This window comes from Mustela erminea, chromosome 9, assembly GCF_009829155.1.
Source record: "Mustela erminea isolate mMusErm1 chromosome 9, mMusErm1.Pri, whole genome shotgun sequence".
NCBI lineage: Eukaryota > Metazoa > Chordata > Mammalia > Carnivora > Mustelidae > Mustela > Mustela erminea.
In genome coordinates this window covers 26334542-26351226 of record NC_045622.1, presented here as the reverse complement: position 1 = coordinate 26351226, position 16685 = coordinate 26334542, and the positions used below count along the sequence as shown (strand labels likewise).

At 42.3% G+C, this 16685-nt stretch overlaps 1 protein-coding gene and 1 non-coding gene across 4 annotated transcripts in view; both read right to left on the bottom strand.

Annotated features, from left to right (window-relative positions):
* Nucleotides 1-16685, bottom strand: part of NTM (neurotrimin) — a 939904-nt gene that overhangs the window by 913262 nt on the left and 9957 nt on the right. The gene's annotated exons all lie outside the window — the stretch shown is intronic.
* On the bottom strand, nucleotides 12191-12315 carry LOC116600494. The gene has a single exon (XR_004289693.1). It is a non-coding gene; the product is annotated as a U6atac minor spliceosomal RNA (small nuclear RNA).

The window sequence follows — 16685 nt, the reverse complement described above, 5'->3', positions numbered from 1 at the left end:
TATGATAAATGTAGCACCCACTTCATAGAAACATTGTAAAAATGAACAGAAATAATACATGCATAGCAATTAGGATTATACCTGGTAGCTAGTGGGCAGTCAATTTAAACTATTGTTATTATAGGAGACTATTCCTTTGGGTTGTAAAGCCTTCAAGCCTTTACATAAAACTTACTACAAGTCTGTTCCAGCTCTCAGTATTCAGAAGGGTCACCCGATCTCTCTTCTGCCACTTGGATATCCCTATAAATTAAAGGGAAGATCCAAAGGGAGATAACTGTGGGTTCCCAAAGGTTCTAGCTGGGAAAAAACTAAGGGTGCCTTCCTTTTAAAGTACAATGGACCATAGTTTGCAGTGGGATATGAAGAGGGAGGCAAGGGTTTTAATAGAAGTCTGGGATCCATATACATATCGAACACTGTGGGCAGATGCAGTAGATATTTCTCAACATATACCACTCACATTATTTCTAAATACATATAGATGCTGCTGTATTTAACTGCACACACACTGTTTATAAATGTTACATAATTTATGATGACTTTTACTGTGTTTTTTTCCTTAATTATTGCACATAAAAAAATCAAATTAATTCTATGTAGACACCCAACACATTTTTCAAGCCCTTTTACTTAGAAATATAGAAGACCATCATATAATGAAAAAAGTACAAAATCAGGGGAGGAGAGACCTGACTTCTGTCAGAGTGCTGCTTTTCTAACTCGCCTTGGGGTCTGGAGTCTCTTTACTTCTCTAGGCCTCAGTTTCCCCTGAGTCAAGAGATTTTATGGTAATATTATTTCTAGTGGCCTGGTCTAAGGAAACAATCATAAAACTGGAATGAGGCTATATTCATGATGATGTTCACTAAAACATTATTTATACCAGCCAAAAATTAGAACAACATAAATGTCCAAACATAGGGTAATGGTATTGTACATCTACTTGATGTAAAGTAATGAAACCAATTAAAATTATGTTCACTAATACTATGTAACAGCATGGAAAATTGCTTCTGATCTATTCTTAAAAGAAAAAATGAGATATAAATGATATGATTATAACTATATAATAAAAACCATGGCAGAGAATAAGAAAAAAAATTGGAAGAAATACATTAAATGAAATTGTGCATGAGTGACTCTAAATCTTTTAAAACTACTTTTGTGTGGTGTCCAAATTATATTTAATAAGGATACATTACTTAAACAAAACAAAATACATCAATAATAATCAGCTGAGAAAGTTGGGGTAAATGTTTCTAAGGCCCCTTCATTTCTAAAATCCAGCAGCAGTCTTCGAGATTTAAAGGCATAATAGATTTGTGGAAGCCGTTTCGAAGGCATCCAGCCCCACGCAATTATAATGCCCTATTATTATTAACTCGCACCAAGAAAGAACTAACACAAATCCATTACAAAAGCAAAGTAGGGAAATGAGAAAGAGGCAGATGACACAGTATTCCACTCTCTGTGAAAGCTCTTTTTGGTTGGAATATTCTTGATGCAACCTTTGGAAGAATGAATTTTACACAGCTTTCTGCCATGCAGCCCTCTTTGCCCTTTGTGCTGACATAATTGTCAAGCTGGTTTTATTGCATTCTCAAGTGATGGGCAGAACAGATGGCCAAAGCCCAGCCTGGGGACTGGTGTCTGCTTAGAGTGTCAGTGATGTTTTGCAGGGAAGGGGGAGAGAGGTATGGCTGGCCCTGTAAGGAATAGGGGCTGGGACCACACAGGTAGGGACACTAAAAATGAAACAGGGCGCTGGCTGGCTTCCATGTAGGAAACCACATAGAAGCTCATTTATATGTCGCAGCGCCAGTGTGAATGGAGGCACAATGGGGAATCAACCTAGGAAAGTAGATTTTTAGCCTGAATCATAGGTCACTGGTTATAATCTCCACCAGAACAAGAACAGCTGAAAAAGTAGGTCTTTATTTCATGCAAAATGGTGTGTCACTTAGTATTTCCTCGTAGGAGCTGGGGGAGTGGATTAAACAAGACGAATACTAAACAAACAAACAAACAAACAAAACCACTGGACTTAAATTGAAGAGCTCTGGATTCAAACTATGACCCTGCAATGTACATAAATCTCAGACTGGGCACTACCTCTTTAGGCCTCAGTTTACCTATCCATAAAATGAGGCTAACCCACTTTAGAAGAGTATTATAAAGGATTAAATGATATCATCTATGAGGTGCCTGGTTCTTGGTAGGCCCTAAGGGTCATCTCAGTTTAACATGTGGATTTGAGACAGCCTTGAAAATAAGCTCAAGTCCATAACTCCAAATGTCTAGTACAAAAATGGGAAGTATCAAGAGAAATCAGGTGATTAGTCAAAAATGAATTAAATGTGCACTTTCTATTTTCCTCATCTATTTGTGTTTGCTTTTGTTAGAGTTCTAAGCTCGGGGGCATGGTGTTTGACAACACAAGAATTTAAGAGCACAGCTGGTGGAAGGGACCTGAGTCACTGGCAGGGCCCTTTGGGCAGACTCATGAGTCAAACAATAAAATCACAATATCTAATAAGATCAAAGAGTCTTTAAAAAATACAAAATCCAAGGATAAAAGAAGTGAGGCTTAGAGACGTGAAGTGATTTGCTCAGAGTCATACAGCTAATAGGTAACAGAGTAGATACTCACATCTAGATTCCCCTATTCCCAGTTTAACATTCTTTCTATGACATGTTTTGGATGATTCAAAATACATTTTTCTGGCTCGAGAACTATGATATGAATGTAACAGTATTCTAGGTTGGAAAGTATCCATACTCTCCAGTATGAATGAGGACAGGGGGCTGCTTCAGCAAGAGGTTGGGATATATATGCAGTGGGCAAGTAAAAGGCAAGAAGTGATATCGATCATGACACCTTGCCTCGATGTTATCAGTTTTACAAGTTTAATATAATTGCAACTCCATTTAATCCTTGCAGATTTCACCTTATTAGTTGGGCGGGACAGATGTTTTAGAAATAAATAAATATTATAAATAATTATTTATAATATCATTAAAATATTCTAAGACTATTTATTTATTTCTAAATTCTTTATTTATTTTTATTGACGGTACAATGTTACATAAGCTTCTGGTGTCCGATACTGTGATTCCACAGCTCTCTACCCTGGGTTGTGCTCCCCACAAGCGTGGCAACCACCTGTCATCGTACAACACTATTACGATACCATAAACTATTCCCTGTGCTGTGCCCTTCATACCCACGATGTATTCAACTGTAACTGGAAGCCTGTGACTCCACTTTGTAGATGAGGAGGGAAGTTAAACGTCCTGCCCAAAGTCTCATAGCCTCTTGTGCAATAGTGGGGAAAGTGGTGAGCATTCTTGCCATGAAGAAAGAGAATTCCTTCCATGACCTCTTTCAGCATGCTAATTCGGAGCCTATTCTCGAGTGTTTGAAGAATCACGTGGATGGTTTTCGACGTGACTTACCTCTGGAGCTCCCTATGGTCTGCCACTTTAGGAGCTACAAAACCATGGCGTGACACTGGGTCAGTAACTCCGCTCAGGATGCTGCCGTGGCCCTGGGAGTCCAAAGATATCCGAGTGTGTGTATCTGCCTGGAACTTTAAGCCACTAGGCATTTTTTAAAAGAGAAATGCCGGCAACCAAAGAACAAACTGGGTTGACATCTGGTGGTGGGGATAGGGGGTGGAGGACAAAAGAACAGAGGAAATCAGCCGGGCTTTATCAACTCCACCATGCCTTTCCCCTGGCGGGCAGCAACTAGGTACCAGCCACTTGCCTCTTTACAGTTTTAACTAAAAGGAGCATTACAGAGGTGAATTAACATTTAAAAAGAATGTAAAAACTCAGAGCTGTTCTAATGATGATTAATGGAGAGCTATAAGGGGGCCATGACCTGCTAGTGTCATTAAATGGATTGGCAGGTTTCTGAGCATTAATTATAAATAGCCACAGGAGTTCTCCTGCTTCACAGAATGATGATAAATCCAAGTCTCTGAGAGAGAAGAAGAAAGGGAAGCAAAGAGGGGAAAAAGTTTGCCTGTAAGTGTCTGCCTGTGTGTTGTGGGGAGGAGGAGAGAGCGGAGGGAATGAGATAAATGATAAATTAGACCCTGCCAGTCAATCACATTTTCTAAATGTTTTATGTCCCAAAAGCTATAAAAGCAATATTCCTTTCTGCCCTTATTGGAGCCATTTCTGTAGAGCAATCACATCAGTTTCCTTGGGGATTTCCACTGAAATGTGCTTTGCCTTTTCTTTTTATATTTACTCTCCAGCCTGTGACCAAGGGAGGGTCAGAGTCCGCATACAAATGGGCGGGAGAGACCCAGTGACCAGGCAAGGCAGGCTGAGTAAGAGGCGCTGGCTGGGGGCCCTGCCCCCCCCCCACTGCCCACGCAAACTCACAGAGAGCCCAGGTTTTTTCCATTCATCCTGGGAGGATCTCAGTGAACAGGCCAGTACCCTGATAGAGCAGACAGTGAGGACTCTGTACCAATTCTGCTGACTCAACAGACCGTAAGCATCATGAAGGCAAGGATGGACTCCGGGCCTGCTTTATTCATCGCTGGAATCCAGACGGGTGCCGAGCATCCCGGGACTTCCAGACAGAGAAGCATAGTCAGCCTGCGTGCCTGGCCTGTGTCGGCTGAGAACGGGAGATGGGCTGGGCCCATCTCCCCCGGCGCCCTCCCTTCCCATCTACCAGGGACAAGACTCCTCAGGCTTCAGTTACTATTCCTGGTGAAGAGATGAAGACAGAGATGGGACAGGGAGGCAGAGATAGAATGAAAGAAAGAAGCCCCAAACTAGGATTTGGAATAATGGATACTCCGGACGATGTTATATTTTTTGTGTCGTTACTTTTCCGGGCTTTCGGCTGCAAGTCATTATTTCAGCTGATTGGAAAATGGTGTTGAAAGACCTGCTTCTCTGGTACAATTTTCCTCATATCCTATTAGTTGCAATACAATTACAGAGAATACATCAATTCCTGGCCTGCCCGCCGCTGCCGCCGGAGCCGCCTATTAAAAAGCGGCCTTATTAATGGAATTGTACATCTAGGATTAATCGGCTTGCGTTGGCCATTTACATTTCTCATTCCACAAGCACTTTTGTTTGCTTAATAGGCTGAAGGAGGTAGGAAACGACACAACAAAAGGCTCTCCCAATTGCCACGCGTATCACTGGTGGATTTAATATCCCCTCCTTCTTTTATCCTGAAGTGCTGCAGAGGGATAAGATCTGGCACGTGCCACTAGGGAAAAGCAAGGCGGCAGCGAAACAGCCATTGGTGGACAAGCAGGAAGGAAGGAGGGGCCAAGAGAGAGGCCTGGGCCAGAAGAAGGTCTTTGCATTTCCAGGAAGGAGCACAGGCTCCTGCTTTCCGCCTACTCTACTCTAGGAGGTTCACCTGGCAGGAGGTGGCACCCTGGGGACAAAGCTCAGGAAAGCAGGATCCCACTGGCAGGGCTGGAGGAGCACAGGGAGCCAGTTGCCCAGCTTTCAGGGGAACGGATGCACCCTCCCCTTTGCCGTGAGTGACTTCGGCAAGTTGTCCTTTATCTAGGCTGCTGTGTTTTTGTTAATCCTGGTCTGGCTCTCTGCCCGTATACACATTCCTCCATCATTTCCCTTTAGGGCTTAGGGAACAGACATAAGGCTAGTGGATTCTCCTCACTCTACTACCAGGCCAAGGCAAGCACAGTGTAACTTAAAGGGGAAGAGGAAAGGATGGGGGAAATCAGGGAGGTCCAGTTGGCTCCCGGTTTTTGTTTTTTTTTTTCCTGTTGGTATGGGTAACTTAGAACTGACAGCTTGGGATTTCTCTTTGGAACTTAGGGAAGGAAAATGCAGAGCATCACGGCAGAATTCTTACGTTCACTGGATTCCAAAAGATGAACCACCAGGCAGCTGTCCGCAGCAGCAATCTGCCTAGGAAAGAGTGTGCCAGAGAGAAATGCCAGCCCATCTGAGTGATAATCCCCAACTGCAGGGGAGTGGTGGTGAAAGCAAGGTAGGAGGGAAGTGTGGAGGCTCCAGGCCCTTCCTTACCCAGGGTACCCTCTGAGGGTAGCATAATAGACCTTCAACTCCTCCCCCACACATGGGACTATAGGGAATTCACCAGGACATCAGAGAGGCTTGAACTCACCCCCCCCACACCCTGCCCAGGGAAAACTGCTAAAAAATAATAGAACTTAGACATTTTCATCAAACCTTATCTCCAGAGAGTTCAGCTTTTCCTTTCCGGAACAGGATGGGGACGGGGAGGAAGGAAACGCAGGTTTTACCACTGGGTGGGCTTCGACATCAAGCCCCTGGGAAGAGTCCAGGTTGTTGACAGATGGGGAGCAGATGTTCTCTCTCTAGACAGGAGCCACACCTCCCAGCCAGGGCCAGTGTCCACCAGACCATCATCTTCTGTCCTCTCCTCAACCCGCTCCTTGAGGCAATGCTTATGAAAGTTCATCCTTGCAACAGCCATGCTCTGTTGAATTTGCTCCTCCCTTGGTCTCTGGCTGACTGGCTTCGCTCGGGACCCAGGGAAGTCTGTGAGATCTCGAATGCTGGGCAGCTGAGGCTTATGAAGCCCAGAGCGCCTTGCCAGCCAGGGGCTCTGTGATTCAACAGAGGGCTCCAGCCTCAGGGAGGGCATAACCCCAGCAGCACGGTCCATGTATGTTGGAGCGATGTAATATAGTATGACTTTTCACTGTAATGGGATTTTTCTAGACCACTAAGAAAAAAAGACTCCATTAACCACACTACAAAGGCCTCTACTTATTAGTATTTTAGAACAGTGGCAAAACATTTCGTGAATCTAATTATTGCTGACAAATATGAAAATTGAAATCAAAGTTAAATTTTCAGCTACAGTGCCTCATATACCAGCCTTCCCTGACTCCAACTACTGCACCAACACATTTATTCCTCCAATAGTTTCAGCAGAAGATTGGCTATTTTCCCTCTCCCCTAATACTGCTTGCCTGCTTCCCCCAGCCCCTCAGCCCTCCCTGGCGCAGACCCTATATATTTTGAAGCATTAAATCTGACATATTCATCTTGGTGGCTGGCATGAGCTAACTAACTTCATGTTTACTTGTCACAGATAGAGAAATGGGTTGAGCAGGGTGCTGGGGAGGCTGCTTTCCTCTCCCCACCCCCCACTCCCTCCGCCCCCAGTCCCCTAGCCTTCTTTTTTTAATTTTTTTTCAGATAAAAGTCATTTGACTGATTTCAAATTCCTCGTGATATCAGGACAGGAAAAAAAAAAAGGACTTGTCAACACCTTTCTTTCTTTTTCCCTATTAAGCATACTGTAAAAATCAATCCCTTTTGTCACTTCACTCTGCTTGCGAGAATGTTTAATGGATGTCAAGGGAGCTAATGATCGCTGGTAGAAAATTCATTTTAGATTTGCTATTTATAAAGTACTCAGTACTCAGGTGGGAAATTAACATGAGGCAAGGAGTCGGGTGGGGTGGGGGAGGGAGAGAAATATAGAACTGGGGCCCTGCCAGGCTGCCAGTTGCTTTGTGTGGGCGGCACCCGAGGCATTCTGGGGGCAGAGGCCACGTGTGTCAGAGATGCTGGGTGGGACAGGGCAAAGAGCATGGGCTCAGGAAACATCCAGACCCAGGGAAGTTGATCTTTCTGAACTAAAATTTTCTCAGCACTAAAATCATATCTATAGCACCTAGCTCACAAGGTTGTAGAAAGAATGAAATAAAATATTACCAGTGCATGGCACTGAGGACTAGTACATGTTTAATAAATGTTAAATCTCTCTCCCTGTAGCCCCATAGCCCTGGATGGGGATCAGGACAGGACAGGTCAGGACAGAATTGCTCTAGGATCTGGAACCAGCCGCGGGGGCTCTCACACAGGAGCCCACAGAAGGGGTGCTCCTCCACCCCGTATTTACAGCATTCCTGTGATCAGATTAGCCAGTGGTTGTCAAACAGCAGTGAGCGTCAGAATCCTCTCCAGGGCTTCTCAATACAGAGACTGCTAGGTCTCATTTCAGAGGTTCTGAAAGTCTGTAAGGCCTGGGGCGGGGCCCGAGAATCTCCTCCTGGTAAGTTCCCAGGTGATCCTGATGCTGCTGGCCTGCGACCACACCTGGGGAGCACAGAGGTGGGCATACAAACTCAGCTGTCTCCTGAAACAGTGTAGCCCCAACGTCCAACCAGCGCCTCGCAGACAGACAAGTCCTTCCCCACCCCTGACTCAGCCACACTCCCTCAAAGCAGTATAGGACTCAGAAGTCTGAGGCAAATCACTGAGTGCTAGTTAATTCATTCCCCGATTTACGTCAGGGGCCAAGCAGGAGAGGCAAGTGCCGAGGTTAAGTTTCCGGCTTGCTGCGGTCTGTGGTCAAGCCTCAGTTTCCCCTCTCCATGGCTGGTGTCTCAAGTGTTCACATGGATCCGCTTTGTCCCACAATATGCCCTCAGTCGCACATGGAACTCCAGGTCAGAAAGCCTCAGTCTACCCACACCCTTCTAATTTCTCCTTTTCCTTGCCCTTCTTTTGGATACTTCTCTGTTATATTTGGATTAACTGCAAATCTCCTTTGATTACTCACTCTCTGTTGAAACAGACAACCTGTTGCCACGTGTTTGATTACTGAATCCCAGGGGAGTTCCTATTTGTAATGCAGCCAGTTACAGTACACTTGGCATTACACACAGTCATTGAGCTGCTAATTCATTGTCTAAGAAGTTGCTTTTCAGTTTCTGATTTTTCAATAATAGGCTTCTCACGAAGCCCTTAAGCTTCGGAAATAGGCCAAAAACTGCTTTTCCAGTCATTTACATAAACACAAGCAGATCAGGAGGGGGAAAAAATGGAATAGTTTTACATGTAACTCCTGGGGCTCTGGAGCCTTCTTAGATAGCATGTCAAGGCTGCAGGTCTGCAAAAGCACGGGGGGAAGTATGCCGGCTCACAGAAAACCTGACACCAAGGCGAATGATAAATCCTGAAATTTCTCCTGACGCCTAGGCTGCCGCTTTGCCGGAGCTGGGTGGATATTCTGGGCACCAGCAAATTGTTCTGTCAGCAAGCCGCTCCCTCAGCTGCATCTTGTTAGGGAGTCTGTCACTCATTCCCCAGTCACAGCACCACAGTCCCACCTCTGAGGTGGTGTCCTGTCACCTGGGACAGGTAGGGAGGTGGTGTAGAAAACTCGCCCAGGAGCCAGAGCCCCAAGAGGAGCTCCATCTCCCTGAAGCTTGCTCCACATTTCAGCTGTGGGAGATGTGGATTCAGGGCCTGGCTCTTCCATGGGTGTTCTGTTACTTCAAGAGGAAGGAACTTTCCGGTGTGGGGGCCACTTTCAACCACCACCTTGTTTCATCTCTCCTCTCTCTCTCTCTCTCTCCCTCCCTTTTTTCAAATGTAGATTTTACAAATAACCAAGTGAGCCAGAAAGAACAGCCATTCTTTTTCTTCCCAGACAAATAATTTTCCTCTTCATTAAAGAGTAAAGAAAAAGACTACTATAACTTCTACCTTTAAAACACCGAATTCTGACCAGGCTGTTTTCCTTGCACACATAGCCCTTAAGGGACAAAAAGGAAGGTGCCAGATAAAAACAGAAAAGAAACAAGATGCCCAGTTAAATTTGAAATTCAGATCAATAGCAAATTTTTTTTTTTTGTATAAGTATGTGCTGTGCATAATAAAAAAATTACTTGTTGCTTATCTGGAATTCAAATTTATTGGGCATCGTGAATTTTTGTTTGCTAAACCTGGCAATCCTAGCAAAAGGGAATATTCAATTACTTAGTTTAGATAGTTTCATAGCTTACATACCACTAAGCTTGCTTTGTCCTGATTTTTTTTTTTTCCCCTGAGGTGGCTATATTCAAGAGAAACTGAGACCCCCGCTATGAGGGCAGAAAGGTAACTATACCCACTCCCAATGCAAGCACACACCCAGATCCCAGACTGGGAGTGGCCCTTCCAGTCAGAGATCCCTCCATATGTGTTCACCATTTCTCTAAGTCAGTGGTTCCTCAAATTTAGCATCAATCACCTGAAGGGCTTATTAAAATGCACACGGCTATGTTTCAGAAAGCCCCAGACTTTCTGATTCAAAGACCACACTTGGACAACCACAGATCTAAGGACATTGTGTAGAAACAAAACCCTTCCTCTTTCCCATGGGCAGACAAGGAACTAAAGAAACTGCTATGAGGGGTCTCCTTGAAGGTTCAGTGTAGAAATGGTGGAATAGAATAGGTTTCAAAAATCTTTGTCCTCCTTTTCAGCCTTTTAAATTCTTTTCCTGGCTTTATTTATTCCATCATTCCATCTTAAACATTAAAACAAGTTAGGACAGTGGGCTAATCCTGCAGAAAGGACATCCCTGACAAAGAGCAGTGTGTGCAAAGGCACTGTGCTGAGGCAGGGCATTTGTGTCCAGGGTCAGTGTCTGGGGTCAGTGGGGCAAAATGCCAGAAGACAGAGCAAGAAAGAGGCTGAGACAAAAATAGAGAAGGGACTTCTATGCCAAGTTAAGGAACTTGTGCTATTGTCTTGAAAGCCAGCTATATGGAGTTAATGGATATTTTAAGAAATGACTGAGGTGACAAAATTTGATTTTTTAGCAAGATAATTAATTATTAGCAAGAGAAAAGATGGACTCACCTGAGGAGAAAACTGGTAGCAGGGAACTATTTAGAGGCATCATTAGTTCAGCAAGACATGGCTGGAGCTTGAACTGAGATAGGATCCCCACGGAGGAGAGGAGGGACACATAGATACAGGGGGTCACTCAGAAGCAGACCTGAATTGAGCTGGTGAGTCCTGAATAGGAGCAAGAGGGGTGGGGGAGGGTAGAGGGGGAAGTACAGTCCCCAGGTTTCACAAGCATAATTCAGTGAAACATGGAAGCTGCATTCCAAGGAAGTTTACATATCCTATTTTACAGATGAAGAAAGCAAAGGCTCTGGAGGGAAAAAAAAAAAAAAAAGCAAAAAAACCTCAATTCCCAAAAGTCAGAGTTAATGACAGGGCTGGGATGTGACGGATGTGACCATCAAGAAATATGGTCTATGTGGACATGCTCTGCAAACCATAAATATAAAACTGTGTCTGGTATAATTCCTTCAAGAGTCAACTAAAGAAAAAAGTTGGAGGTGAGCCCATGTTTAAGAGATAGTCTGCTACCATCCTCTAAATGGTAGGACCAGAACCATAAAAAGAGATGAAAAAATCAGGTAGGAATGGATGAGATTGTATCTTAACATCCAGAGAGAAGAGAATGTCATGAGGACAGGAGGGAGATTCTGTGCAATCCCTGAATGCAGACTCCTTCACCTCCCCGCAACCAAGCTGTAAGGGTTACCTGAATCCAAACTGTACGACGACAGCAGATTCACTCTCTTTTTTCATTTTTCTTTACCAGAGTAAGCTATGCAACATAAAATTTATCACTTTAACTATTTTAAATGTGCAGTTCACTGGCATTAAGTACATCCAAACTGTTCAGCATCCATCTCCAGAACTTTTCATTATCCCAAAGAGAAACTTTACCCACTAAACAATAACTACCCATTTCTTCCTCCTGTCACTTGCTGGAAACTTCTATTTTCTGTCTGGATGAATTTGCCTTCTAGCTAGCTCATATGAGTGGAATCATACAATATTTGCCCTTTCATGTCTGACTTCTTTCACTTAAGATCATGTTTTCAAGGTTCATCCATGTAGTAGCACATGTCAGAAATTTATTATTTTCATTAAGGCTGGATAATTCTTGATTGTATGTATGCACCATATTTCGTTTATCCATTCATCTCCTGAGTGACACTTGGGTTGTATCCACCTTTTGGCTATTGTGAATAATGCTGCTGTAAACATGGCTGTACAAATATCTGATTCTCTGCTTTCAAATTTTTGGGTTTTGGGGTATATAGCTAGAAGTGGAATTACTGGATCATATGATAATTCCATTCGTAATTTTGGGGGAACCACCAAACCCTTTCTCACAATGATTGCACCACTTTACTTGCCCACCAGCAATGTACAGGAGGGTTCCAATTCAAATTCTCTATATCTTCATCAACATTTGTTATTTTCCTTTTTGAGGTTTTTTTTTTTTTTTTTAACAATAGCCATCCTAATGGGTATAAAGTCATATCTCACTGTGATTTTCATTTACATTTCCCTAATGACTAGAAATGTTGAAAGCCCATGGTTAGATGCCACAAAGTAGGTGGTGACACCTTAACCGTATGTGCGTTGTATGGCCTGAGGGCTTCTTCCACCCTTGTCAAGTGGAGATCTAAATTCCCTCCTGTCATACCACATGCTAATTGCCTCCTAAAACTCATCCTCCTTTTCTTCCATGAGAAGAAAACATTATACCAGCCAGAAACAAAATAGACTGTTTCTGCGGTCACACAGAAAAAATCTTATCATATTTAAACCACTTTTATTATGTAGTTTCTGTCATTTGCAGTTGAATCCAATCCTAATAGGAATTCCTAAATAAGTTTTTCCTTCCTTACTTTATATAGTAATGTAATTTGTCATTCTCCTTGTCTTCAAGACTCATTCTTCTACCAATGCACAAGATTTGCTACCCCCCACACCCTCTTCTGTTCCCTAATGGACCTCACTTGGTCGGTCAACTCCTGGGTCTTCTTTTCCTCCCTCTCCTTTAGGAGCACCTGCCCTTCAGCATTCAAAGAGGTCTTTCTCATCTTTAAAAGTAAAAACATCCTGGGACACCTGGGTGGCTCAGTTGTTTAAGCTGCTGCCTTTGGCTCAGGTCATGATCCCAGGATCCTGGAATCAAGTCCCACATCGGGCTCCTTGCTCAGCGGAGAGACTGCTTTCTCTCTGCCGCTGCCTGCCACTCTGCCTGCTTGTGCGCTCTTGCTTGCTCTCTCTCTCTCTCTCTCTCTCTCTGACAAATAAATAAATTAACAAACTATTACAAAAAAAAAAGTAACAACATCCTCTCCAAATGTAATTCCCTTTTATTTCCCCACTTCCTCCCTCTTTTTTTCTTAACAACAACAATAACAACAACCAGAAACAAAACAAAACAAAAACCTTTTTGAAATAATTGTCTACATTTTCTATATTCTTGCCTCACCTTACTCCCCCACAAATTAGGGCTTTACCCCACAAAACTGTTCTCCCAAGGGAATAGAAGATATTTTTGTAACCAAGTGTAATCTTACTAGATCCTTTAGTAGCATTTGACACTCTTATTATCTCTGCCTTCTCCAAACACACATAATCTGACCTTGATGTCATCATGTTCTCCTGGCTTTTCTCTGTAGCACTCACCCTGGTTAACTTATGCCTGATGGGCTGCAACATCCTCTAGAAGGCTCCTTTGCCTCTAGTTTTGCACCCATTTTAATTCGTTTCCCACACTGTCACTAGAATAATATTTTAACATTTTTAAGTAATCCAAACAATGTTATTCAACAAGTAAAACTACAAATCTGATCATGTTACTAAAAGACATGCACTTTCTTCTTTTTTTTTTTTAAGATTTTATTTATTTATTTGACAGAGAGAGAGATCACAAGTAGGAGGAGTCAGGCAGAGAGAAAGAGAGAAGCAGGCTCCTCACTGAGCAAAGAGCCTAATGCAGGGCTCGATCCCAGGACACTGAGATGATGACCTGAGCCGAAGGCAGAGGCTTAACCCGCTGAGACACCCCATCTTCTCTTGATATAAAATCTTTATAATAGGAAACATAAGGTCATTCAAGCTCTGACCTCTGCCTACATGTCTACTTACACCTCTTGTCTTTCTACCTACATCCCTTCTCTGCCATGCCCTTAACCCCGAAAACCACACATACACACTCCATCTAGCCAGACTGAATATTGGATTCATGATTCCTACCACACTCTTCTGACTCTAGGCCTTGGCATATGCAGTCTCCTATACTTGTAACATTTCTCTCTCCTCTTACCTGGTTAAATATAGTCACCTTTGTTTCTCAGCTTTCACATCTCTTCCTTCTAGAAGAATTTTCTGACCTGAAAAATATCCTAGCTGCTGCCGTAGCAAACAGTATTGTCTTTTATCTCAGCACTTACCGTGTTGTGTTGAATTGTCTACTTCGTTGAGTAGAACTCTGTTTTGTTGTTGTTTATGGCTTGCATACAGTAAGGTATGAGCACATCATTCTGGAGTGGGTGAGATATAAATGTAAGTAAGAACATGGCCATGTCCCTGAGTCTATTATATTGTTTTTTTAAAATTTTTGATATCATTCACCCTGATGATATGGAGATTACATGTCTATATCATTTGAGGATGACATAAAGCTGGTGGCAACAACTCATCAGAATCCAAAAATAATCTCAGTGGATTTAAATAAAGCACCCAAAATGCAGTAAAATACTTAGAAGGAACATTTAAAGAAAATTAACTGTAAGCAAGAAGAGGAGAGGTCTTACATAATAGCAATTTTGTCAGAGGAAGGAGTACAACATCAATATGAGCCAATAGTATGGTATCTCTGGAAAAAAAGAAAAAAGAAAAGAATACAATAATAAAATGAACCTATGTAACTATAACGTCCAAAATGTGATAGGTAATAGTCCATGCCCCACTTTAGCAATCAAACTACATCTGGGAGAATTTGTCTGGTAATGCATTTTAGTGGATCATTATCAAACTAGGGCATGTTCTGGAGATAAGGATCAGGATGATTAATGGTCTAAAAGTTGTGCCATATGATAATCATAAGAAGAAGGAACTAAGAATGTTAAGATAAGTAGGTTCATGATAGTCATCTTTTAGAAAGAAGATCACACAATATTCCTTATATTTTTCAGCAACTCTAATTGACAGAAGTTAGAAAGAAGCAAAATTGCTCAACATAGATTCATTAGGATTATATTCACCTGTGGGTAATAAAAACCTAATTAAATAAGGGCTTTTTTTTTTCTCATAAGTGATAGTGAGTATGGGTACATGTATTCTAGTGCTGGCACGACTCTAAGTCATCTAGAATCCACGGTCCCTTAATTAGGTTGAGCCATATGAAATTGCTTATACTCAGCTATTTTTGATTTACCAAAAGTCTATTTAGTTCAATTTAAAAGCTTCCTTCCTTTTCATTCTTTTTTTTCTTTTCTTTTCTCTATCTCTTTCTTTCTCTCTCTCTTTCTTTCTTTCTTTCTTTTTTTAAGTAGCCTCTACATCCAGTGTGGAGCCCAATGCAGGGCTTGAACTCACAACCCTGAGATCAAGACCTGACCTGAGATCGAGAGTTCGATGCCTAACTGACTGAACCGCTCACATGCCCCTTTGCCATTGGTATGTATTGTTTGTCCTCCTGTTTCCAAGCTGTTTCCTGGATCTCCAGATAGTATGCCATTCTCTTAGTCAAGAGGAATCAGCATTAGTAAGACTTAAAAAGCACAGGCTTCCTGACTATAATCCTCAAAACGCAAAATAAACTTGTGCTTACATTCCACTAACCTGAACTGCATTACATGACCATACTCAGCTATAAGGGAATTTTGGTGGTGAATATTTTGAATGTGCACATTCCTGCCCTGAACAAATTTAGAACACTGTTTATACAAAAAAAGGATGATCATTTATTTTGAGGTGATATCAAAAATATTTGCCAGAATACTGTTTTCTCACAGAGTTTATCAACTATAGGAAGAGGTGCTAATTATTTATTCTCCATTGTATCTGAACAGTAGAATCATCTGTAGTTATTTAAAAGTAGAAGGGACTCTGCCTATACTGACCTATTCAATGAGAATTTTTGTAAGCCATCCCTGGGCATCTCCACAATCTTATAACAATCTCCACAGGTGATTTTGATAGGCAGCCAGAACTGGGGACCATAACATAGGTGGTTAGTCTCTGCTCACTGGGAATCTCTGAAATTGTAAGGCAGAATTGGGCAAACATCATTCACATGTGATTGCTGCCTTGGCGGGGGGAGACTGAGAAAATTCCATGATATCTCACAACTCTAGGAGTCTGTGAAAAAGCTTTTGTATTTGATGATTAAATTATTTTGGCCTTGACAAGTCTTCAGCAGTGCAAGAAAGTAATGAAAAAATGGTGACAAGGCATTTAGAACCTTCTATTAAGAAGTGTTAGGGGGAAAGGAAGGAGAAATGTAGAACAATTAATTAATTCTTATTTGTTTTCAAAATTAGGAAATGGTTTATCCAATTGCATATGTCTATGCATCACCAGTTGCACTGAGAAAAAAGCTGTCAATTAACTTTCTCCATGTCTGGGCCAAGTTTCTTCTTGGCTGTGTCGGAGGAGAGTCAAATGCCCAAGTGGACAACTTTGCGGAAGAAAGAAATAGATTTGAAGCTAAGAAACACCAGACCGCTTCATCTTCTCCAACTAAATACAGTCCATCCAGCCACTTCCCTCTTTGCTTATATCCACACTTCCCCTGTCTGTCTCACTCGTCCTGGTGCCAGTGCAGGCTCAGATAGTCATCCCATCCTCTGCTTAACTGATCTATTGACCACTAGAGTGACTATTTTCTGCTCTTGGGTAAGTTCAGTCATAAGTATTGAGCTCATCCACCGCAACCCAGGTTCTTACAACATATGTTTCATGACTGATTATCACCAAGAGGAATTGCTAAAATATGGAATGTCAGTTTCAGAGTCCCAAAAAGATATTGTCAGAAAGAAGATATCAATTAAATCTGATAA